The following is a 26423-nucleotide window of genomic DNA, read 5'->3' as shown; positions in this document are numbered from 1 at the left end:
GAAGTATGCTGTGTATGCAGCCTGATTGCTACACAGTGTACTAAAACTATTCCTGCCACAATTCATAGTAAGCAAATCACGGGAATTCAGTTTAATGCATTTGGTGTTCCACTCCACAGATCTTTTTTAGAAACATAACTGAGCTGAAATGCAGGAAGAGGAGAAGAAACAGCCTTATAAATCCAGGACTCCAGACCAAGGGAGATTTCACTTCTTGTGAACACCAAAGTATACCCTGGGTTTGTATCATCACACCCTTGTCCTACATAATCTCCAAAGGGCAGTGAATCATCTACTCCTTCTCCATACCGCTTTTTCCTTTCCTCTCCCCTCCCTCTTATGTATACTCTTGAAAGATTCACATAAGTAGGGTAACATAAGATTTTTACATGATAATGATGGCCAGAAATCTCTTGTGAGATGAATCTCTTAGCAGAAAATCCAATTAATTCACAGAAGACTTGACCCACTTGACACAAGTAATTATTTTTTTATTTGGGAGCAGATTGGAGGAAGAGAATAGATCTCAGAAACAGGTTGATTTTTTTTTTCTTTCTTTCTTCTTAGAACCACTTTCTGAGTATTTTTATGTCAATAGAACAAAAAAATACTCCTAGTTCAAACTGTATTTAAAATATCTATTATTGTTGTTATTCTAGAATAACTTACTTTTTAAGTATATAATGAATAATATTTCAGTGATTAAAAGGAATAATGAGCAATTACAAAGACCTGAAAATCATATCCTTAGATGAAAAGCTCTTTACTGAAATTATTTTCTGAAAGTACAAATTATCATGTTTGTTAAAAGATGTGCTGATTCCCAATATCTAATGGAATAACTCTGAGATAGTGCACATTATAATTTTGGTTCTGTCAGAACAAAGGAAATGTTTATGATTTTGGGAGGTTTGGATCATGTATATTTAAAAAAAAGATTGATTTATTTTTCAGTGGTGTTCATCTTTAAAAGCAAGATAAATCCTTAGTTTGATGGACTATTTAGGTTTGACCAAGTTTATAAAGGAAAGCTGTGTGTATAAGAGACAGGGGGCAAGGAGAGGGGCAGAGAGAGAGAGAGCCCTTTCTTCTCCCCTTTGCTTTATACCCACTTTCCTTGGGTCTGTCCCCTAGGCTGACCCACATACCTACATATCCCATGTATGGGGAGGGGTAAGCTGTTTCATGGGATGATGTAATCAGCATGATCATGACAGCCCTCGTTAGCATATTGAGGGGTGTCAACTTTAATATCCATTTCGTGGATAATGAAGCAAAGTTCATTCACTGGACACATGGCCCTTGAAATCTGCCCAGGTGCCCCAGGGCAGAGCCGTCCTGTCTCCACAGGGCTCTCTCCCCCAGATACATCGGGCAGCGTTATCAGCTTCGGCCTCCACAGAAAGCACCCTGTGACTCATGGTTTTGTCTTGCAAGTGTTTGAGGCATTTCTTCGATCAGCCTCAACTTTGCTTTCCCAGGCTGTTTGTCTTAGTTTCTCACAGGCCTGGTTGCTCGGCTCTCACAGGTGCCTGCAGGAAAGATGGGGAGAGACTCTTTATCAGGGAGTGTAAGGATAGGACAAAGGATAATGGTTTTAATTTAAAAGAGGATAAATTTATATTTTATAAAAGAAAGAAGTAATTTACAGGAGGGTGGTGAGGCACTGGCACATGTTGCCCAGAGAAGCTGTGGCTGCCCCCTCCCTGGCAGTGTTCCAGGCCAGGTTGGACGGGTCTTTGAGCAACCTGGTCTGGTGGAAGGTGTCCCTGCCCATGGCAGGAGGGTTGAGAATAGATGTTGTTTAAGGTCCTTTCCAACCCAAACCATTCTATGATTTTATGATATCTTTCAGCATATCTTTAGATCAAAACCAACACATGCTGATAAAAACACTCCCCCTCCAAAAACACATCTAGTAAGAGTAGGTCTGTGAAAAGTGTAAGAATGTGAAGTACTATTGAAAAGACGATTTCCTAGGCAATAGAGTCCAGAAAGTTTAAGATTAGACTTATTTAAAAGTGTCACTCCTTCCAAAACTCCTTCAGAAACCTGGTCTCCAAATAATATTTTATGAGAAAGATGAAATGGCCTCAACCCATACATGTCCAAAACTGCCTATTTAACACTCACTATGTGAGTGTTGCTGCCTTTGGTTCCTTTGCTGCACAGCTCCAGGTGAAAAATTATGCCAAATTTGAAGAAAGAGTCATTGTAGAAGTCATGTATCCAGGGATATGTGATTTTTTTTGCTAGATCAACACATGGAATATTTTATTCTTTATGAAGATGTTCTTACTCTCCTTTGTCATGCTTACCTAATGATCAGTCTAATATGAACTGTAGTTATAACTTGCAGTATAAAATTGTATCAAAATACCTTGTTAACCCTTGTTTCTGTATATCTTTAGTATGCAATTAGATGCATCATTGGTGCACTTATCAAAAAAGATCACCACTGTGGGAGACAGGCGAGGCAACATCAGCCTGTCAGCCCTGCACAGCCCCTGAGAAGCACTTAGGCTTGGATGAGAAACAGGCCTTGGAAGAAAGATAAGAAACTGCTGAGTTGTGCCAAAGTGGCAGGGAAAAACAACAGACAGCTGCAACACTGAACTGTGGAAAAGTACTGAACTGTGAGAAGTTACCGCCACATGAACAAGAAGGTGATTGGTCTGCACAGCACATGTTCAAGTGGTCTTATGCTGATAGGAGAAAAGGTTGATAAATGTCAAATTGCTGATTTGCTAATTATGAAGTAAGAGCTTTGGCGAGAGTATGTAAAAAAAAGTATGTACTATTGGAAAAGTAAAGTATGTACTATTGGAAAAATAAACGGCTTTGCTTGGTATAACTCTATCATAAAGTTATACAAGTCCAATATTCTCCCGCAACAAACCACCACACTATAAACCTCTGGATTTAGTATATTTGTGCTATTTATAGATTGTTCCGTATTCTCTGACATTCCTCCTTCCCCCAAACTGCCTATGTTGGCAATTCTTTGCACATGAACATTTATTTCTGTTATGACAATGTCAGAGTAAAATAGCTGTAATATCTGTCTTTTTTTTTTCTTTATTGCATATTTCCTAACAGTGTGATTACTGTTATTAAAAAAAAAAAAAAAAAAAAAAAAAAAAGAGAAAAATAACATAATAAACATAGAGAGGACTGAAGAAGAGATAAATTTAAAAATCTTTTTGTAGTACATCCGGTTTTCTGAGAGCCTGATAGTGATTTATGGCTAATACATTTAAGGCAAGATAAATTTATTTTAATTCAAGTCCTTTGTGTTACCGCAGTATGAAATATACTACCACAGATTAGTTTTCATTGCTTTCTTTTTGTTCTTTTCCTGCTGGAGGATGATACTTGTGGATTTACCTTGTGATAGAGAAAGAATAACCAGTATCTGAGCAAAATTGAACACCAAACATAACATGGCATCACTAAGCCCTTCAAAAATATTTCAAAATATTTGTGATCAATATAAACAGGACAGGCATGATTCCAACACCCTCTCCCTTATAGCTAGACTTTTGCCTAAGACTGTGCCAAACAAACTATACCCACTCTTGTCTGATGGTGAAAGCTAACATTTTGTAAATACTCATATGGCTGACCAGCTGAGAATACTGAATACCACAGATGCTAAAGGCACAGTCAGATGTATCATGCTGCCTGTACCTGATGTGGATTAAGTGTTCCTCCTTCCAATCTTACGTCAGCATTAAGAAATGCAATACAGCATTTAATGATGACAGGAAAAGGAATGAGTAAGAGCAAAAAGGAAAAAAAATCATATTTTGCTAGAACTTAATGGACTTAAATATAATCCAGAAACTTTTATTTAAAACTGCACACTGTGTTAAAAAATAATTTTAAATGTTTTCTTAGACTTATTTGGAATCATAAATGTAATTGTTCTCTTTAACAAGACTAAATGGAATATGAGATTATTCCATTTTTAATTCAAGTAGTTGATGCTTGAAGCTAAAGTAGAGTGAATTTCAAATGCTAACCTTCCTGTATGAAAGAGAAAACAGAACATGTGAGTTATAACTAATCTTCTGTATATATTTTCTCTATCCTTGTACAAAACCATTTGTCAATAACAGCGGATAAAAGAAGTAGGAGATCATGCTGTACAGGTTTTGTTTCCTATCAGAAATTATTCATTATTTTTGGCACTGCAGAAGTCCACACAAAGCAAAGGACTTGCCTTCTTCACTCAACAAAGTTATGCAACAAGAAAAATACTGAGATGCAAAAGCTTTTAAACCAAGGCTCCTGAACTTGTCTCTCCCGTATAATTTCCATGAAGTAAGCATCAGTAACAGTATTTCTGACCTCCTTTGTGGGATATGACTCATAGTTCATCAAGACCCAAATTCATCCTGTAGACTACTGAAGCTACTTATTAGATTTGAAATTAGTCTACGTCTCTTTTGAAGTACAATGGGTGAAGAAGGACATCCTCTTCTGGCTGCAGCTGTGCTGACTGTAGTGGGGAGGAGTGATGCCACCTCACTCCCAGCTGATCTTTCCCAGCTGATCTCTCCCACCTCCCTGGTAGAAGTACCCACCCCTTCCCTTCCCATCTGTCAGATGAGCTGTTCCTGTGAACAGCCTCTTCTCCATTTCCATCAAAATTAGATGGAGGGTGTTTGAACACTTCTAATACTAGGTCTTCTTTAAGCATCTTCATCTGGGCTGAGGCATTGTAGGAAGTGCAGAAAGGGTAGAAATCCCAGAAGAGGGTGCCAGACCTGGGGGGTGCCAGACAGCAGCCCTTCAGGTCCTATGCTGCAGATGGATAGGGATATCTACTGCAGAACTGTGACTGCAGTAGGATGTCTTCCCAGGGTATATGTGAAGTCGCAGAAGTAAGAGGTGGTGCCATATACCCTTTGTCCACACATTTGGCTTAGGAAGTCCCCTACCCTGGGCCCAGACTCCTCACCTCACAGTGTCCTACATCACACCCTTGCTGTGTAGGTGCAACGGTTTCTGGACAGAGCAGGAAACTATCTTTTTGAGATTGAGTGTGTATAGTTTTCTCTGGTTTACATTATACTTGAATTTGCTGCCAGCCCTGACCAAAAGCAGTGGACCTTCACCCTTCAGCCACTGACTCCACAGCACCAATATGAGTCCTCAACCAGTGATGAGTATATTATCTGATGGACTGCAAATTTGAAAACAAATCATTTTCTTCTTTTTTTCCACAGCAATTTCAGGAAGCTGATCCTACATCTCAAATCCTGCTTTTGGAGAACACTCAGAGACTAAAAACATGTGGCAGGGATGAAAGGATGGAAGTGCCCCTTTCAGTCACAGTCAGGTCTTAGATCTGCTGGTACTGTCTTACAGCACTCCAGCTTAGCATTTAAAGGGTTGTGATTAGCACACTTCATTTAATGGGGGAATAAACGTTTGAGAGCCCTGCTGCCTGAGTCACTTCTGCAAAAGCAGTTACATTAAGATCTAAAAAAGGTTTGATGGAAGCTTTCTTGTCTCTAATAATAAAAAAGGTTAAAGTAGTACTAAGCATGGAAACACAAATTTCAGTAGAGACCTACAGTGTGAATGAATCAGAGGTGTGAAGAGAAACATCCTCAGACCTTTAACAGATACGTGATACGTCATTAAGGCAGAGAACTCTAATGTGAAAGGCAGAGGAAGTTTCCATGACAAAAGATGAGCACTAAACAGTAAGCAACAGCATCTGTTGATTTATAAAGGCAGTGATTATCCATACTCAAGTGTCTGACTACACGTAAGATAAGTGACTTTTAAAAGTGATTCTCATTTGTTTCAAAATCAATGGTAATTCTTGTTCAGAATCATCTTACTCAACTGACTAAAAATATAAGTGAGCTACCAGCAGGCTGATTGATATTACTGATTAGCAGTACCACAGGTCTTTAAGTAATCCAGCCAGCAGGTCTTATTATTAATCAGCTTTTGATCATTCAGTTTTGAGTTTCATTAAATTGCTCTGGTAAATTTCTGGTGAAAATCTAGATTACTGGTCAGATGGCATATTTCCAGAACACCTTTTATATACTGCAGTGTATAAAGGCATCGGGGAAACTGAAAGGTTGAGAGCAGAAGGAAAGATGATCCTTTCAGGGATCTTTGTGTCCCGAGTCTGGATCAGAATTTATGCATGCATTAAAAATTAAAGTTTGAAGAACATCCATGGTCAAAAGCAGAACAGTAAACTTTCAAATGAATGAGACTTTCAGTTTCCAGTATTTCCCCTCAATGATACAAATAACTGTGCAGGTCTGAAATAAATTATGGTGTATTACTGATGGGTGACTGGTTTAATAACATTTAAATCATGAGAATATTTTGGACAAAAACACACTCAGACATTTCCAATGTGTCTTATCCCATACGTTGTAAGCAATCTGATTATTTTTAGATGCAAACCTAATATTCCTACACATGATTTACAGGAGGCAATTTATGACCTATCCTGTACATGTTTTTTTCAGAAGCCATGAAAAAATGATAAACAATAACCTTCTGTATTTGTGTGATTTATATAATCTATACAAATTCGTTTTATACATATTAATGCAACTTAACTGTGTATACATTTGTGCAATACTTAATTATTAATAAAATTCAAAACTTAATGTAACTTTAAATTTTGCAGGGAAAAGAGATAGAAGACATTGATCTCTAATACTGTTGTAGGCTGAGAATTATTTTAAAATTGTGTCCTTGGTAGTCATGTACAAAGTAATTATAAAGGAGTTTAACACTTTGTGTACTTTCTGTCTCTCTGTTCATTCCTCTGCTTTCTGCCAGAACTGAGCAAGAAGGTACAGTACTATCAGTCCAAGCCTGATCTACAAATCAGGTCACATGGGTTATAGAATAAAACAAGAGTTAGCACTTCAGATTATGGAAATTTTAGTTAATATGTCTCAGTTTGTCTAAATTATCTCCCTTCACCTTGCTTCCCTGCCACTCGACCCTGTTTTCAAGATAACTATTTAAGATCCTGGATGTAAAGATTCCATACTGCCACAACTGCCCCACAGCTCATCACAAGTCACTCCAGAGAATAGGTTTACTTGCTCAGAATAATTCGGTATCTTGTTTTGTTGTAGACACTTGAAGTGAATAACAAAGCACAGTACTTGCTGAAAGTAACAGAGCTCACCAGGGCTTGATGGAATAAAAAAAGTTGGTAATGATGAGCAAAGTACTAAGTGAGATTCTGGATAAGACTAGGTTGTGGTTAAAAGCAGCAACGTTTATTTATTATCAATCTGATCAGATTCCAGCCTTGCTTTCATTGATTTTACCTTCAGCAGAACAAAAAATACATTAGAGGATGGGGACCCTATTCCAAGGCAAATGAATAGGTCTGCTTCAGTGACATCCTTCAGAAGCAAGGATAGGAAGGGGAATCTGAAACATAGAAATCACCCTTCTAAGTCATCATAGGTGAAGGAAATCTTATAGGCTACAAGTCAATTTTCTAAGGTAGCCTAGTTTAGTCACCCGATCACAAGGACATAGTGGTTTTATGAAACTAAAGTGAATCAAAACAGTCTAATAATAAATTTTGCATTTATCAGCCACAACAGTTAACTTTTAAAATTCATGTATCATATGAATTTTAAGAAAAAGACAATCTTTAAACCAACCCACGTAACATTTCTGAGTCCAATAAATGTAAGATAAATTGAGCATATACAGCAAAATAATTGAGTGTTTTATTGGAGTGTCCTTATCCAAAGACTGGATGGGAAAATAGATACCCAAATGATTAGTATCTCCTCTCTGCATTTCTTCTTTCTATATACCATCCTTTACAATTATGTAAATATTATAAGTATATAAATATTACATGATATTGTATGATTTCAAAGGGTCAAAATTAATTTATGTAACTTGAGCATCAGACTTATTTAAAAAATAAATTAATAAAGCAATAAAGGCTTGCATGCACTTCAGAATAATTTCAATAGTTTCAAAAAATTGACAATATCTTAAGGCTTCATGAAATCCACAGTACTTACCGATATCAAAATCTGTGTACTCCTAGCTGCACAGAGGTGCTGTACATATCTGTGGTATGTGAAATGAATGGCAACCCCACCTGCACCACTTTCTATTCAGTCTATGCCACCAATTTGAAAAAATCCACATTTTTTTTTAATTTTAAAAGCCTGAAACACAAGCTTAATTTAAATCAGTGTATATTTTGCTACTGCTTTCAGTGAGTCAGAATTTCACCAATAACCACACACATTCAAATATTTTAAAATTATAAATCTCTGTTAAATCCTTCATTCCAAGTAGGACAAATAGAAGAAATTAGATTCCTTGTGCAAGCCCTCTGCCACTAGCTATAAAGACGTATGACAAAGACTTATAATAGCACTGTTAGGCAAATTCACTGGTATTGAACTTTGCTTATTATAATGATTTATGGATAAGTAAATCATTCTTTGCACTAAATCATTTATTCTTACAATGTGTGGGAAAGTCTTGTCTTTCTATTTTACACTGGGGAAATTAAGTATACATTAAATGAATTATCATAATGATTAATCTACTGATGAAGCAATATACAGTGAATTGTCTTAATCAACAAACATTTGGAATTTCTGTGTGCACCATGCATTTCAAATCAGATTTCCAAAAGAAAGCGTTACATATTTTTTTCCCTTTTACTTAGAAAATAGTTATTTTATTGTAAATAAGGAATTTGAATTTAAAACCAAATAATTTTCTCTTCTCAAATCATAAGAGAGGTGTCAGCATAAGATTGATGACAAATCTGGAATTTGACTTCCTTGCTTCTAGTAATAAAACTGTATTAGAGTTACATGAAATATATACTATAGACAAAAAAAAAAAAAAAAGTAAATGGGAAAATTTTCATTGGCCAGATGGAAATCTTGTCAAACCATTGCTTCTAGATGTTCCGTGCTCCTCCTGTACTTCCAAAATTGCTACGAAACCCATTGCAAATGCCATTTTTTATATATGCATATTCCCAAATGTTTATACAGTAATTTTGCCTTTATACTACCACATTATACTTTAATGAAAGTTTACTTTTCAAATTATTTCATAATCTGAGTTACAATGCTTACAGGGAAAGAGGCTGCATCAGCTTTCTGATGATTGATACACTTCTTTGTAAATGCAACTGTCAGCTTTCAGGTGATAGCTTTCTGAAGTTTAATGTCACCATTGAAATGAAAAAAAAAACAAACAAAAAAAAAACACAAAAAAAACCCAGAATGCAGATAAGCCTAGACAATTTAGAACCATTATGCGCTCAGCAAGTTTGCATCAAACACAGAATAAAGGCTATCATAAAAGCAAAGCTGTTATTTTCTTGGTAATGAGACCTTGTATTTGACCTGCATTCCACCTGTCACAAAAAGCTGTGCACAGAATGTTAATAAAGGGAATATGAGACTAATTTTTGTACTAAGTTAAAGATTTGATGAGGTGGGGCTTTGCCTAGTTTCATTGTAAATATCTGATCTGTATACATAAGTTGTAAACATAAATTAAGCAAGCAAACAAAACTTGATGCCACTTTAATTTCCATGTCACTGTTCCTAATCAGTACTTAAGAAGGCTGAGTAGGTGAACAAAATAAAGCAAAGTGAAAACTTCCATTTTAAATTTTCCTCCAATTTTTATTGAGTCTCGGGATATTTCAGTTTCCTAAAAGCCTCAGCTGCTGTTATCATAATTGTCTCTGTTTACATTAAAACTGAAACAAATAATTAAAGTCCTCAAGCTTTGGCCTTTATATTTAGAGTAGACTTGAGGGTAAGTATTGTAAAAGCTGGAAAACAAAGAGATAAATTAAAAGAACAGAACATTGCCTTTCTTTTTAGAGTCTTACTATTAAAGAGAAAGTATACAGTACACAAGAACTGAAAAATAAAATGAGGAAAGAATAATTTGTATTTCCACTCCTTTTAATTTGGTACTTGACAATGACCAACTATAAATAGGAATACACAGGCTTTTTTTTTTTTTTTTTTTTTTTTTTAAAAAAATGCCTTCTAAAATGTCATCCTATCTCATGGTGTGAAGTTTGGTGTTTTAAACTTTTGAGTCTACTCAGAACAGGATATATCTTCTCCATGAGAATATCTCAGGTCTGTCTGTTTTTTCTCCCTCTCTGATGCACATTATCCTTCTATTCTTCTTGCTGTAATAGGTTGAATTCAAAGAACTGGTATGCAAAGCACTTTCCACTGTAGTATGCAGGATGGCCCACAATTGCTGACTAATCAACAGATTAGTCTGGACATACCTCTGCACAGGATCATGACCACATGGTGATGGATTTGAACATATCAGTAATTGCGCAAAAGTTTCATCCAGCAGTCCCCTCTCATGTGACGGGGAGTTAACCATGCAGAAATTGGTCCCTCTACCCCTGGAACTGCCATAATTCAGTATATCCCAAAGGAGAATATAGAATCCTATTTGGTTGTAATGTTGCTTGCACAGTATGGGTAAGAGCTGAGCCTCTGTTGCTACAAACACATTCCAAGTTCTGCCAGCCAATTTAATTATTGAAGAAACAAGTAGCACAGCTCAACTGCTTCTCCTAAATAATAGCTAAGCATTTGTAAGGTTATATTTCTACATTCGTCTGTCAAAATTAAATTTAGTGTTATTAATAATAGTATTAGTTGGCATAACATAACTCAGTGGAAGCTTCTTTTTTGAACATTTTAAAAGATATTTCAATTCATAAATTTATGCAAATCCAAAATTAGTTTTTCATGAGCAATATCCATGCTGTTTTTCAGACTATTAGAGAAAAATATCTTGCCTCCCTTCCCTCCCTCCTTCCTTTCTCCCTTTTCTCCCTCCTTCTGGCCCCTTTCCTCCTTTCCTCCTTTCCTCCTTTCCTCCTTTCCTCCCTCCCTCCCTCCCTCGCTTTCCATCCTCTCTTCCCTTCCTCTCTCCCTCAACTTTTTCCTCTGTACATACACCTGTGTCATACAAAACAGTAGAAACACCATAAATACAACTGGGCTACTGACCAGTTGCCTTGGAGTTAGCAATTAGATTGCAGTCTAAGTGTGCCACAGATAAAGTGTGCTGAAAGTACACTAAATAAATATGCAGGACCAGAAAGAAAGTTACCCACCTACTCTCTTCAGAGGATTAAGAAAGGAAGGGATAGTGGAGAAGATAAAGGACAGTAATAAAAATATTTTTATGATATAGACATGACTCTTGGAAAACTGAAATGTTTGAGAATGTTTGAGTGTCTACCTCACAGGTAGCAGTGACTGGTGCAATTAATCAGTTTTAATTAATTAATCTAAAATTGTCTTTTAAATATTAACACCAAAATGTAAGAACATCTTACCTGTCTTGAACAAAATAATGGTAAATCAGTTACAACTCAACAATATTCTTGGTTTGATCTATGTATAATTCTATGCATTTTCCTGGAAAATGCATTCAAATCTCACCAGGCATGGCTTTAAAGAGATTGTTACTTCAGTCTATGTAATTCTGGAAAAAAAAAACCAAACCCTTCTGTGTAAAATACTATTCTTGCTATAGCTAATAAACTCACTAATTTTGTATGGAAAAACACTGTTTTAAGGTTTTTTTTAGTGTGATTGCATGGCCAAGTAAAAGATCACTTGTTTTGACAAAGACTATAGGAAGCAAAACACTAGCGGCATATTTTTATTATGGATTTATAATTACTGGCAATTTGGGCTGTTTTTTTTCTGACTGTGTAGTTGTAGCTACAAACATCACTTTTATCTATGTAATAAAATTTAATGTAACTGATACAAGACAGGTTTGGCAGTTTTGGTTTTTTTGGGTTTTTTTCCCTGGTTGGATGTGATGTGCAGAAATAAACTCTACAACTCAGAAAGAGTTATAAAGCAGGTATGTTTATTCTGGCACCAGGGTGCAAGGGGATTTCTCCACAAAGCTTGCACACCAACAGCACGTTTTAACAGAAAGTTATAGAGTGTGGATATACATATTCATGGGATTACATAATAGAAATATAGATATGCATAAGTAAGGCTGGGTTAGTTCAAAAGGCTGGCGTCAGCAGTTTATGTTCTCTTTCCACCTGCACACTTCCTCCTGGTGGTTGTCTTTGAGGTTCTTTGGGAGGAAGGGTCACAGTCTTCTTCACCTTGTACTTTTTCTCAGAGCATGTGCAGATTCTCTTAGCCAGTTTCTTGAACAATAAGAGTGGTTCCAGCTGGTTTACCACCTCTATCTTATCTAAAAGCACCAGTCTATTAGCTTCTACCGCCCATCTATCACTACCTATCCACTACAAAGACTAAACTTTTTAGAACACATCTGCTTTCCAAGGACATGTCTCTTATTTTTGCTGAACATAGTAGTTCTTAGTAAGTTTCCACGGAACTGTCAGGGCAAACAAGCAAATTAAGCAATATTCAGAAATCATTATAAATTACTATAAGTTGCTATAAGTAAATAAGTTGCAAAGTAGGTGACCATTTCCCTACATTAGACGTTTGGAGCAAAGAGAAGGCAAGGTAAGGTACAGGATACTCTGGGTCCTGTGCAGGACATAGGAGTATACTTTTAATAACAACTTCAGTTAGAAAACATAATATTCCTGTTTGAATCTCTGCCAGCACTAAATAAATAAATAATATATCAGTTTAAATAAATAAAATACTAGGATGTGGAGTTATTTTAATGTGAGACTCTAGTAAAAATAAAACTTTATAGTTATGGATACCCAAGCAAATGTCTTTCCTTGATGATAGGGAAATGGTAGTTCATATTAATGGAATACCAATCTGGTGCTAAATACTCATCTAGTCATTCTCACCTCCTACCTTCTGTCATCCTCCTTTAATGGCACATTCAAGGAAAGGATTACATAAAAGAAGTTTATTATAAAATAGGATAGAATGAGTCACCAAAGGATACTTAAAATCACTCTGTCCAAGAGGATGGTGATGTTGTCCTACTTAAATTGTTTGCTTGTGAATTATACGTTTCCTATGCTAAAAGAACAAGTATAATGCAGTTCTAGCTTTAAGTTGGTTAGCCAATCCATATTTTCTCCACAGGTAACATACAGTTCTCATTGTGCCTTAAAGGATTATGGTCTTAAAAAGAATGGGTCTGAATCAACATTGTCCTTTAGAAAATCTGAAATTTGTCATTGGAAATGACTCACATATTTGAAGATAGGAACAGATCAGGCATTATCCTTAGATTGAGGTCTCTGTCAACTCCCTTCTTCAACCAGAATTTGATTAAACTAATTTTCCTTTTCTGTATGTAGATTATTTTCTCTTTTATAAGTGAAAACTGTGTGTAATAAAAATAAAAATGAAATATGACACTTGTTTCATTCAGCATGAAAAATTTACTTTATACAAGAGTGTTTTAAGAAAGGAATGTCAGATAGGAATCAAACAATGTAATTTGTTTAAGAGATCAGGTTTTCTGGAATAAAAGATATAATGTGCTGCCTACAATCAAGGTAAATACTCTTTATTGGAAAGGAGAATTCAAGCACAGTTGACATGCAATTAAGATTTTATAAGCACTAAAATATATTTTCAATAGGTCAGAGGAACAGTAGATCTGACTTTCAATTATTCCACAAGTTCTGTAAGTTGTGACACTCCATTCTTGCTAAACATGATTGTTAGAAAAAAATCAACCTGGCACTATGATAGCTTAGATGTTAATTTTAGAATGATTAAATTGGTATTCCATTGTGACTGATAGTTATAAATAGATCAAAGTTATATATACCTTGGTATGTATATCTTGTTAAAGGTATAGCTTATTATCCTTTCTGGCCTGAATATTCGTTAGAGGCCTTGCTTTTGCTATCTAATCCTGTGTCTAATCAAGTAAGAAAACATTGTAAAGCAAGTTATGCATATCATATTTTTATAACGCATGCCTTTGATGCAATGAACAGCTTATGTAGGTATTCAGAGTGGATGGAGAACGTTTAAGTATAGACACATGCTGGTAACTGAAGGGACTGTGCTACTTCAGAACGATTCACATCTCAAATCTGACAGTTACCAAAACTTGTACAGCAAACATTCAGCTATAGAAAACTGATATAATGCAATGTTATTTGTATAGACTAGCATTTGTGAAAAAGAATATGCATCTGCATGAATGGTAGTTATGCATATTTTAAATTGTGTTTCTATGTCTATTATCATTTTAAGCTATTTTCTTTCTCTATAGCAGTTCTTAAAAATATCTTCTGTTCTCAGATCACATGAAAGAAAACAGGCTCCAAGATATCAAAGGCCAACTTTGAATAGGTTTGGGGAGCTGTTTTGTTGTTTTTGTTTTGGTGTGGTTTTTTTTGTTTGTTTGTTTGGGTTTTTTTTTTTGTTTGTTTTTGTTTGTTTTTTTTTTTTCCCCTTTGGATAACTTTCAGATACAAGAATAAAGCTACTCCATGCTAACATTCTTTGATCTGAATTTCAGGCTGAAAATCTAAAAGAAACAGAAACACTTCTATGTTTTCTTTTCTCCTTTGTTTTATCTTGGTCAAATACAACCTCAGAATCCGAATGCACTTTCTAAGAAAGAAGGCCACTGCTAAATCCATAGGAGGATTTATGCCCCCTCATTTTGCCTATCTTCCCCAATATTTAGATGATCAAAACCCATGATCAAGTGCCATCTGGTGTTTTAGGAAACTACAGTATGTAGACAATTCACTTTTCAATCATAAAGGTTTCCTAGGTATCTGAAGATTTCAATTTTGCCATGATTACAGATGGTTATGGGCTGAACATTTAGCACATGATTTCCTTAAGATCACAAGCTAGGCATCTCCCAGATCACCACTGATCCCAGTCTGGCAGACATTTTTACCATATGAATTGCAAAACTAGGCTTGGGATTTAGAAAAGAAAAAAAATGAAATTAAGAAAAGTCCAAATCCCATGACCACACTGTCAGATGAAGCCATAGTTATTGTTCTTAGTAAGGATTTTGGTGGCCCAACTGGGATGTCAGAGATAAGATTTTTGACTGTGATGGAGGGAATTTGAATTCTTACTGCCTAATAGGCTCTGCATTATATTTTCTGTGATGGGAGTCAGGTTTTCCTACTGTAGCTGTCCTATCTTACTTTAAAAAATGAAACTTGTTTGTCAGAGATAAAAGAAGTAGTCCCGCATAAAATTATGAGTTTCATCTCTCATTTAATTGATGAAAAATGATGATGGAAGCACTTTGATACAGGAGGAGGCATAAAAGGTTAATAGGTCTTAATAGCACTCCTAAATAGGCCACGTTAGCATTATTTAAACCTCGAGAAAAAAAGGTCTTGTAGATTGGAACGAGTCAAAAAGTTTGCAAAATACTGTTCAAAGATGGTTTCAATGCAAGGATTCTAAATGAGGTAAAAAAATAATCTTTTTGGGGAACTCAATAATGAAATGTATCATCATACTAAACTGAGGCATTTGAGTGAATGTTGTTTAAGTCCATTGTTGTGTTGGTTTAAGCCCTACCGGGACCGGAGAGCACGTTGCCGTTGTCCCTCCCCCACCCTCGGACACAAGTAGGGCACAAACCCCGGGTTAAAATAAGAAGAAATTTAATACAAGAGTGTGCTAAACAATCTGAACAACAACCGTGGCAATGATAACAACAATAAACAGCAATAACAGTAAGCAAGACTAACGATATACAGAGAAATACCGCAAATGGTCAGTGAACAAACCCGACATGTGGGTCCCACCACCAAAAAAACAAAAGAGAAAGTAAAAAATTTTTCTGCCTGGACCTGACATCAGCACGGTATGAATAACCCGGCTGGAGATACCTTCCCCCTCTCTCTGTGCTGGGGAAACTTAACCCTATCCTAGCTGAACCAGGACAACTGTTTTACTCACAAAACATTTTAAATAAAGACATTAAAAATATTATGTTAAAGAAAAATGCCCAAAGTATTCTAGGTTATAAACGCTCAGAGAAGTAAAACAACTTTACTCAGATTTTAGATGATGTTTTGTTTGTCTATGAAAATATTTATGAAACAGAAGAGTCACAAAGGCAATACTTCTCATAATTCATAATTAGTGGATTTTAATGGTCTGATGAGATAGCAGAACATGATCTGTGAAATATCAGTAAAGAAAAGCCCAGTTAAAGGATAACAGAGTTGTACCTTTCCTAAGAATGTTAATAGCAAGTAAAAAGATAAGTCTATTTTGCACGTCATATCAATTCCTTTTGTTTTTTCTTGTTTTCTTCTTTTTGTCTTCATATTTTCTTTTTCTTTTCCCTTTTCTCTTATCCTTTTTATTTTTAAGTTTTCCTTTTCTGTTGTCTTTTTCATCTGTATCTTATTTTTCTTCATCTTTATTTTTCTTTTTCTTCACTTTTTAAAATTTATTTTTTTAATTTTTATCTTTATTTTTCTCTTTCTCTATTCCTCCTTCCCTTTCCCTGTTTTTATTCTTGAATACCAAACTTTAATACTATTAGCAGGTGATTATATTATATATATGATGAATATATTGATGATAAATATGGCAACTTTAACATATTCATCACATATTAAAAGATGTAATGCATCTTCTACACACTAAGAAAGTTTTCAATTGTTTTTTATAGATCACTGTTTATAAATCAAGACTCTCCAAACGTAAAGGAGGCAGACGAGTACTGAGCTATGAGACACTATGGTAACAGTTTGTCAAATTATAAATATGGGTCACTCACAGTAATCATCCAGAACATGTAGGTTCTGATGAGATAGTATCTTACTGGAAGACTAATTAAAACAACAGAATGCAAAATATACAGCACAAAAATTTAAATTAACATTCTGCCACAAATCAAAGTTTAAATTAACTGTACTAGTATACTTACTTTAACAAAATGTGTTATGAGAAATATTTATATAAAAAGAAATCAAAGAGGTTCTGGAAATTGTGCATTACTTTGGGTAATTATAGAAAAAATGTGATATGTGTAAGGACACTAATACTTATTAAAGATAAACTATAGGCAAATACTAAGAGAAAAAAAATAGGGAGGAAAGAAGATAATAAATTTAGCCTCTCTCCCCCAAAATTCCTGTAGATTTCTTTCCAGCAGACACATACATAAAATAAACACGTATAATAGTCATTTGAAATGAGGACTTAGAGTGGTATCAGGTTCAAATTAATCTCAGCTATGAAATTAGAGGACTAGAATTCAGAAATTCAGAAAATGAGATTTTTGTACATGTTTAATATAAGTAGAGGGAAGACTTGAACTGTATGCATCATCTGTCCACTCTGTTTTGAATGCCTGAGATGACAAGTACCTCTAAGAATAAGAGATTAAAAAAGACAAAAATGAGGAATACACGAATTGTCTACAGTGTTGGATAATTTACTAAAGTCATAGTTATGAAATATTGATTTATTTAGTGTTCTTTTATAATTTAGAATAAAAACAAAAAAAACCCCACCCACCCTCAAGCCCAAGCATACGTATCACCTGTACCACTGAAAGAATGCCATGATTCTTGATATACATTTACTATAACATTTGCACTTCAGAACAACTTAAAAGATTTTGTCCTGAACATCTTTTTGGAAACAAAGAAACAAACAAATCCCAACACACTATAAATAAGCATAAGTTGCCAAGATAAATTTTATGATGATTGTTTTTAAAAAATAATTGAAAAATCAAACAAACACACAATGTTTCCATAGCTTATGTCAGTGAATGTATCACAAAGATGCAACAACATTTTTAGAAGAGAGACTTTGAAGTTTATGTTTTCATTAGCTCTCTTCTGAAGAATTATACATGTATCATCAGTATAGGAGCTGCTTTCAGAATGATAATGTGGATGTGATAGGCTGAACTGCTGTTCTGTTCTTCTGTACCAGCTTCACTAGAAGAAATGCTACCATTATTTTGATGGTCTTGAAAGCTGCTAATAAAGCATCCTATAACATCGCACGAAGTAGGGTATGTTCTTTGGAAACTGCATTTAGGCAGAGATAATATGGAGAATCATAGTTCATTTTCAATTATTAACACATGAAGCATATATCTTTCTGTTCTAATTAAATTGTGTGTGTGGCTACCATAATAGGTTTATTACTGAGGTTATTACAGTATCCCATGAAGGAACAACATCCAAGGCACTGGACACAAAGAAATGTCCTGTGACCTTGTAACAGAGACCCAGCTAATGCTCATTAGTTGCAGTAATGATGAAATCACTACAACTTGCTTTGTTGTCACAAGGAAAACAAGACACTGAAGGAATAAAATGGTGGGAAGGTATACAGTATTAAAAAAAAAATGAAGAAAGTATGCAAATAAGACTAATAGGACCTAATTAATTCATTATTGTTACACAACAAATGAAAACAAGAAATTGTTACATCAGACTAAAATACTCTTTAAGCCAAGAAGCAGATATTTCTAGATATGATCAGCTTTATTTTCTAGACTCCATTTAATACTTCATCCAAGGTATTATTATTTGTTTTTTTCAAGTAATATAAGTATGAACTGCATCTGCAAGTTCCTGGTATGACAGTAGTTTTATAGTGAAACTAAATCCTTCCCACTGCATCCATAATACAATATATAGTGTACTGAATCACTTCCACTTCTGTTTAACACATTGGTAGTCCCATGGGGTGGAATTTCCAAACAAATCAGTGTTAGTCTGGCTCCTTTTGCCATCAGTGAGACACACATCATATCAAATGGAGAGATCCCTTCATAAAACAAAATATAAACAGAACCATGTTGCTTCTAGCAACATCACTGTGACATTTGATGAACTACAAACACCTATTTAAAACAAACAAACAAGTTTTAGGGTTTTTTTCCTGATATAAAAATGTAATTTTCTCCTTCTTCCCAATGTAAGATGAACATAAATCTAGAAATAATTTCCTGGGTTTAACCATAGGTATGGCAACATAAACATTCACCATTTAATGAATCATTAGTATGCCTTATTAAACATTTTAGTACCACAATTTGATATACTTTAATTTTTCTTGCCAATGTCCTTCCAGAAGATTCCCTTATGGCTTTGTAGAAGGTTGTGATTGCTACATTTATTTGAAAAGATTGAATTCAACCCATATATATTCTGGATTTTTTCATTAACACCTGGCATGATGATCGGTTGCAGTTCTGTCTTCACTGAGGTGACAGACACAAATATATTTTGTTGAGATTTTTATTTAAATTATTTTGTGTTGTCTCAAAGCTGGAAGTATGGAGTTCTATGTTAATGCCACTAAGTGTGCCAAAGTGTCTAAAGAAATAAATCATTGTGGTTGACATCCCTTCTCTCCTTCTAATAACTGAAATGTTATAACTGTTGTTTTCAACTCCAAAGTTGTTCTAATTATTCAGAGTTGACTTAAAACCACAGAAAAGCAAAACAAACCAGAACAGAATCAAACTTGGACCACAGAGAAATTGTATATTCTTACACAAATGAAGCATCATAGGAAAATCTGGTGGACTGTAGCTGGCAAAAGAAAGGCCTGCTCTAGATTCTACTTGTGCACTTATTTATAAGAGAAAAATAACAACAAATTTTAACACTGATACAACGTATCCATATTTTTATATGTAGTAGAATTGGATCATGTTGAAGAGAGGACTAAAGCAGAGCTATGTTGTGGATAACACCTGAAAATCCAGTCTTACAGATTTTAGTCCAAGGGTCTGAAGAAAAAAAGTGGGTAAATCTAAATCTGGGTGTGATAGTTTAGGCCCTGCCAGGACTGGATACCACGTTGCCGTTGTCCCTCCCCCACCCTCAGACTGGGTAGGGCATAATCCCCAGGGTTGAAATAAGGAGAAGTTTAATACAACAGTGTAATAAATAACAATCTGAACAACAATAATAGCAATAATAACAACAATAAACAGTAACAACAGTAAACAAGATGAAAGATATACAGAGAAATACCACAATGGTTACAGACAGCCCACCGTGTGCTCCCCATGACCAAAGCCACAAAGGAAAGCTTCCCGCGCTGACACACTAGACCTGACGTCAGCATGATATGAATAACTGGCTGGAGATCCCTTCCCCCTACTGGGGAAACAACCCTATCCTAGCTGAACCAGGACACTGGGTCAATGTTTGCAAGAGTAGAGTTTGAAGAGAGTCACGTATTCATTAGGAATCTGGGGAGATATGTGGATTAAATTATTCAAATGAAGGCTGCTATCACAGGTTAAAAAGCCAGTCAACAGAATGGGAGAGTGTGAAGACAAGTTCTGGAGTATCTTCAGATGTCCAGAGATTTGAGGCTTTTAAATCCTGTTTTCAAAGGTGGTGGTGCTGCAGAGACAACTAGAAAGATATAAAACACACTATATTTAAATAGAGAATAAATTACAGAACTAGAAAGAACAGAAAAGTCTTTACACACTTGCTTTTCTTTTTTTTCAGGAAGCTTTCTCTCTGCCTTAGCATGCGCTACAATCATATACGTGCAGAGGGTAGTATACACAGCACTTTGTGTGTTGTAAGTTGATATCCTTCTTGTGCTCTTAGAGTATCTTGTAGACAAACTCTAATGCAGAGGACATTTATTTTTCCCCATGCTCTCTTGACTCGATTCATTTAGCCTCTTTAATAAGACTCCTTGCAGGTTTTCCCTGTTTCAACAATTTACATCGAAAACTGTAGAGATAAAATAAGAACAGCCAATAGAAAACTTATTTTGTTAAGGATTTCAATATCTGTAAGGCCAACAAACACAGTCAAGGGTTTCTCTTATTAGATATGTCAAGTTAAATAAATTTCACCTGTTTGCATAGGCCCTGAAGTTACTATCTGTATTCAATTCCTGCCATAGACTTTTGTCACTACAGGCTGAATCTCTCTGACAAGAAATGTTCAATACACCCTTCACCTAGAGATCTGAGGTAGTCAGATATTACATTAGCAGCAGAACTGAACACATGTTTTTAAGATGGCGTTTACAATAGTCAATGAAACAATTTTTTTGCTTGTTATGTTCAGGAGTATACTATTGCACTCTCCTCCTGGATAATGGAAATTCTTTCCACTCTCGCATAAGCATATAGAAGGATACTTAACCTCTGGTTCTCTTATTATTAGGTTTACAGTGGAATAGAAAAAGAGTTTTAGTAGTCATGGATGACTTGTGAAATTTGTAAGTGCAACTACTTAATGGGCTGATGCAGGCCTGAGAAATTTACTGTTGAATCTTATTTTTGCTGTAGAAAAACATGTGACTACCAAATTTCTTTTCAGAAATGCACTGAAGAAATTGAGTTATAGGACTTCAGCAAAATGAAATAAATGTATTCAATAGTACCTTGCAGGAAGTGAGGACAGACTTTCATGTGACTTTAGAAGTCTATTGACAGAGCTGGAGAACTAGCACTTATTTGCATTTTCAAAAATTCCTCAGAGAATTGCAGAGGCCAGAAGGTAATCTATACGTATTTTTCTTACAGGAATTGATCAATTTACTTCTTAAAATAATGCTTGTGTGCATCTCAGTAAAGGAACAATGTGACTAACAACCCTTGCGTCCAAGTACTGTACAGAGTTTGTTATACAACCTTGAATATGTACCTATGAAAGTAGCGCTTTACTTTTATACATACTGTTTAAGCTATAGACATTCCCTCTGTCATTACAAAAGTTCTGAAAGATACAGCATAATCAGTGTGTACTCTTAACCTTACAGAACATGGCTCCTTGGGTGATTTTGAGATGGAACAAGAGCAGTATAACTGGACTCAGATTTCACATAAATCACCTCCAAACAGGAAATGTAGCTCCCTTATTGATAAAATACATAGGCTTATTATTGAACAGTGTTGCTAAAAGAAATGAACTATTTCCAAGTATGTGTAAGGAGACGTAGTAAGGCATGACAATAAGGTAAGGTATTCTTAAATAGATTTAAGAATTATTCTATTTGCCTCCAAAGTTCCTTGTTCAGTGTTAGAAGGAAGGGATTGTGATCCTTCATAAGTATCTTCATGGTAATTATGATACTAAAAGCCATCCCTGTATCGAAAACACGCTGAACATATTTTGTATGTTCCGGAGCATGATGCAGATTTACAGACACACACACATATATACCTGTATGTATGTGTTAGGTGTTGGAAGAGTGAGAAAATGAAAGCAATGAGAACTCTGTAAAACACACATTTCCTTGACACAGGGTGCCCAGAAAAAAGGACAGGATGGAGGTCCAGTGATTTGTATTTGTTGTGGCACCAAGGAGGAATGCAAAGTGAAGTGTAGGATGTGCAGTCCCATTCTTTCACTTATCTCAAGGACAGATTTGTCTCCTGCTCTACCCCTTTCTCTCAAGGGATGATTTTTTTTAGTAGTCAGCCAGCCTTGTTTCTCATCCTCCTCCTTTTTCCCACAAAAAACAGCTGTTCCTCTCGCACCAAGGAATGTACTGTGTCGTTACTCAAAAGGTAATGGCTTGACTACAGTCCCACCACTCACACATACAAAGATAAATACTACCCCGAGTTTGTACTTAACTTGGAGGGACAATAATCCGACACCAAATCAGAGGGCCAGATCGATGGGTTTGGGCTCCTTGTCATGTTGTGTGTCCCATTCCCACCCCCCACCACCACCCCTTCCACTCCCTCCCACCCCACCCCAGAAGTGATGCCTAATGGTAAGATTTGAGCCCTTGGCTATGCTGACTGATTACCCAGGAATTAAGTGTGTGTGATTGCAATATTTTTTCTTCTGTGTAGTGCTATATAGCCAACCTGCAGTTTGTGCATTTATCGTAGGCAATCTCAAAGAATCTGTAGAGGTTGCATAAGATTAAACCATACTATTCGTGAACCTGACCACTTCTCTTAAATGTAACTGGACCTACAGCACATGGGCTGTTCGTGCATCTGTGTCAGGCCTATAGTTCTGTCCCTAATTGGCGTACCTATTAAGAGCTAAATCCAGCTGCCCCTAGCCCCTCTAATCTCTGAGGACCAAGCAGAACGCAAGGGGATTCATCTCTTACCAGATTATTACCCCCTTAAATGCAATAGTATGTATATACAAAAATGCATACATTGTTTATAATGAATTATGTTAGCCTGAAAAAAAATTTTAAATCCACTTTTTTTTGGGGGGGGGGATAGCAAAGTATATCTTTAACTAAATGAAACAGGAGTGACATGCAATCAGAAACGTATGTACTTTGTTACAGTCATCTTCCTGGCCATTCTCTGGACTTGCTCTACTGTGTACTTATCTGTCTTGTCCTGAGGAGACATCACTGGAACCAGGTGTGGCTCACCAGGGCTAAGTAGAGAGGACACATCACCTATGTCAACCTCCTGGTAATGCTCTGCCCAATGTAGCACACTGTCAGCCTTCACTGCTGCAAGGGCACAGTGTTGACATATGGTCAACACGGTGTCCACCAGGCCCCCAGCTTCTTCTTTGCCAAGCAGCTCTTCAGCCGGCATGTAGTGGTGTCTGGGTTTATTCCTTCTTAGATGCAGGACTTGGTATGTGCCTTTGTTGAACTTCATGAAGATCCTCCTGGTCCATTTTTCCAGTCTGTCAAGGTTCTTCTGAATGGCAACAAAACCATCTGTTGTATCAACTAATCCTAATTTTGTACCATATGCAAATTGCTGAGGGTGCACTCTATCCAACATATCTGTACAAAAGAGTTTGGTCAAAAAAATCTGTCAATATCATTGCAAAGTCATACATCTACTGCCTTTGAAATTTTATTTTTCTCTAAATATATGTTGCTTGAAATTTATTAATCAAATTTTAAAGGTAGAAGCTGCTAAAATTATATTTATCATACAAATCTTCATCTCGCATTCACTTTGAGTAGTGTCATGTATTAAAACATCTCAATTAATCTAATTACATTACTTGGCAAGTAAAATAATTAAGTCTTAGTCATTATGCATAAAGTTTTCAGAATCTGGCTATATATTAGTCAACTTCAGAGTACCTTCTTTCATACACCAGATATACAATTTGTTTTCCTCTCTCCTGTATAGACTCTTACAAACAGAAGGAGCTGGAAGTCATTGTACAGCACTAAAACTGTGACACAGTTGTCACCACAGAAACATGGTGGGATAACTAACAAAACTGGAATGCTACAATGGATGGTATAAGCTCTTCAGAAGGGATAGGCAAGGAAGGAGATGCAATGAAGTATCCTTGTATGTTAAGGAGTGTTTTGATTGTCTAGAGATTAATGATGGTGACAATAGGGTTGAATGTTTATGGGTAAGATTCACGAGGAAGACCAACAGGTCAGATATCATGGTGGAACTGTTACAGACCACCCAACTAGGCAGACAAAATGTTTTATAAGCATCTGGGAGAAGTCTCACAATTTCTAGTTCTTGTTCTTCCAGGGGACTTTTAACTTAGAGCAGAGAGGAAACAGTCCAGGTTGTTCATGAAGTGTGTGGAAGATAGCTTCCTAACACAGCTGGTGAGGAGCCAACTAGGGAAGGTGCCCTGCTGGGACTGTTGTTTACAAGCAGAGAAGGATTTGTGGGTGATGTCGTGGTCGGAGGCCATCCTGTGCACAGAAATCATGAAATGATAGAGTTTTCAGTTCTCGGAGAAGTAAGGAAAGAGGTTAAGGCAACTGCTACCTTGGAATTCTGGAGGGCAGACATTGGCTTGTTTATGGGATGTGTTGACACAGTCTCTTGGGAGGCAATCCTGAAGGTCAAAGGAGTCCAGGAAGGCTGGACATTCTTCAAGAAGGAAATCAAAGCACAGGAGCAGGCCCTCCCTCTGTGCCAGAAGATGAGCCAGCGAGGAAAAAGACTGACTTGGCTGAAGAGAGAACTTTGGCTGCAACTCAGGGAAAAAAAAAGGAGGGTTTATGACCTTTGGAAGAAGGGGCAGGTCACTCAGGAAGACTACAAGGATGTCAGGAGGTTATGCAGGGAGAAAATCAGAAGATCCAAAACCCAACTAGAACTTAATCTGGCTACTGCCATAAAAGAAAATGAGAAATGTTTCTATAAATAAATTCACAACAAAAGGAAGGATACAGAGAATCTCTATCCTTTATTGGATGTGAGGGGAAACAGTGACAAAGAATGAGTAAAAGGCTAAGGTACTTAATGCCTTCTTTGACTTGGCCTTTAACAGTAAGATCAGTTGTTCTGCAGGTACCCAGTCCCCTGAGCTGGAAGACAGGGACAGGAAGCAGGATGGAGCCCCCATAATCCAAGAGAAAATGGTTAATGACCTGATACACAACTTAGACACGCACACAAGTGTATGAGGCCAGATGGGATCCACCCAAGGGTACTGAGGGAGCTGGTGGAAGTGCTCACCAAGCCAGTTTCAATCATTTCTCAGCAGTCCTGGCTAATCAGGGAGGTCCCAGTTGACTTGAAGTTATCAAATGTGATACCCATGTACAAGAAGGGCTGGAATGAGGATCCGGGGAACTACAAGCCTGTCAGTCGTGGTCGTGTCACCAAGCCTTGGTGCCGGGAAAGGTTATGGAGCAGATCATCCTGAGTGCCATCATATGGCATGTACAGGACAACCAGGTGATCAGGTCCAGTCAGCCTGAGTTTCTGAAAGGCAGATCCTGCTTCACTAACCTGATCTCCTTCTACAACAAGGTGACCCACTTAGTGGATGAGGGAAAGGCTGTGGATGTTGTCTACTTAGATTTTTGCCACATCATTCTGCTGGAGAACCTGGCCACTAGTGGCTTGCATGGGTGTACTCTTCACTGTGTAAAAAACTGACTGGATGGTTGAGTCCAGAATGGTGGTGAATGGAGTTAAATCCAGTCCGTGACCAAACCTAAGTGGTGTTCCACATGGCTCAATATTGGTGCCAGTCCTGTTTAATATCTTTATCAATGATCTGGATGAGGGGATCGAGTCTACCCTCAGTAATTTTGCAGATGACATCAATTTGAGTGAAAGCGTTGGTCTTCTTGAGGTTAGGAAGACTCTACAGAGGGATCTGGAAAGGATCAATCAATGGGCCGAGGGCAACTCAATTGCAATGAGATTCAACAAGGTGAAGTGTCAGGTCCTGCACTTGGGTCACAACAAATCCATGCAGTGATACAGGCTTGGGGAAGAGTGGTTGGTAAACTGCTTGGCAGAAAAGGACCTGGTGGTGTTGGTCAGCAGCCAGCTGACTATGAATGGGCAGTGTGCCTGCTTTGCTGATTACCAGTTAAACTTGGACACTAGAGTGAAAAGAGTAGGTATATTTTACTTGGGATAACTAAATGATGTAACAGAAAAACATACAGTAAGAAAAGACAGAATAGTGTACTTAAATAAGAAAATACAAGGTAATGCATCAAATCACATAATCATTCATTCATCAGGTCTGCTCGATT

This window comes from Athene cunicularia (assembly GCF_003259725.1).
Source record: "Athene cunicularia isolate RWA chromosome 1 unlocalized genomic scaffold, athCun1 chr1_part1, whole genome shotgun sequence".
NCBI lineage: Eukaryota > Metazoa > Chordata > Aves > Strigiformes > Strigidae > Athene > Athene cunicularia.
The sequence above is the reverse complement of the archived record's forward strand: the minus strand, read 5'-3'. Positions refer to the sequence as shown.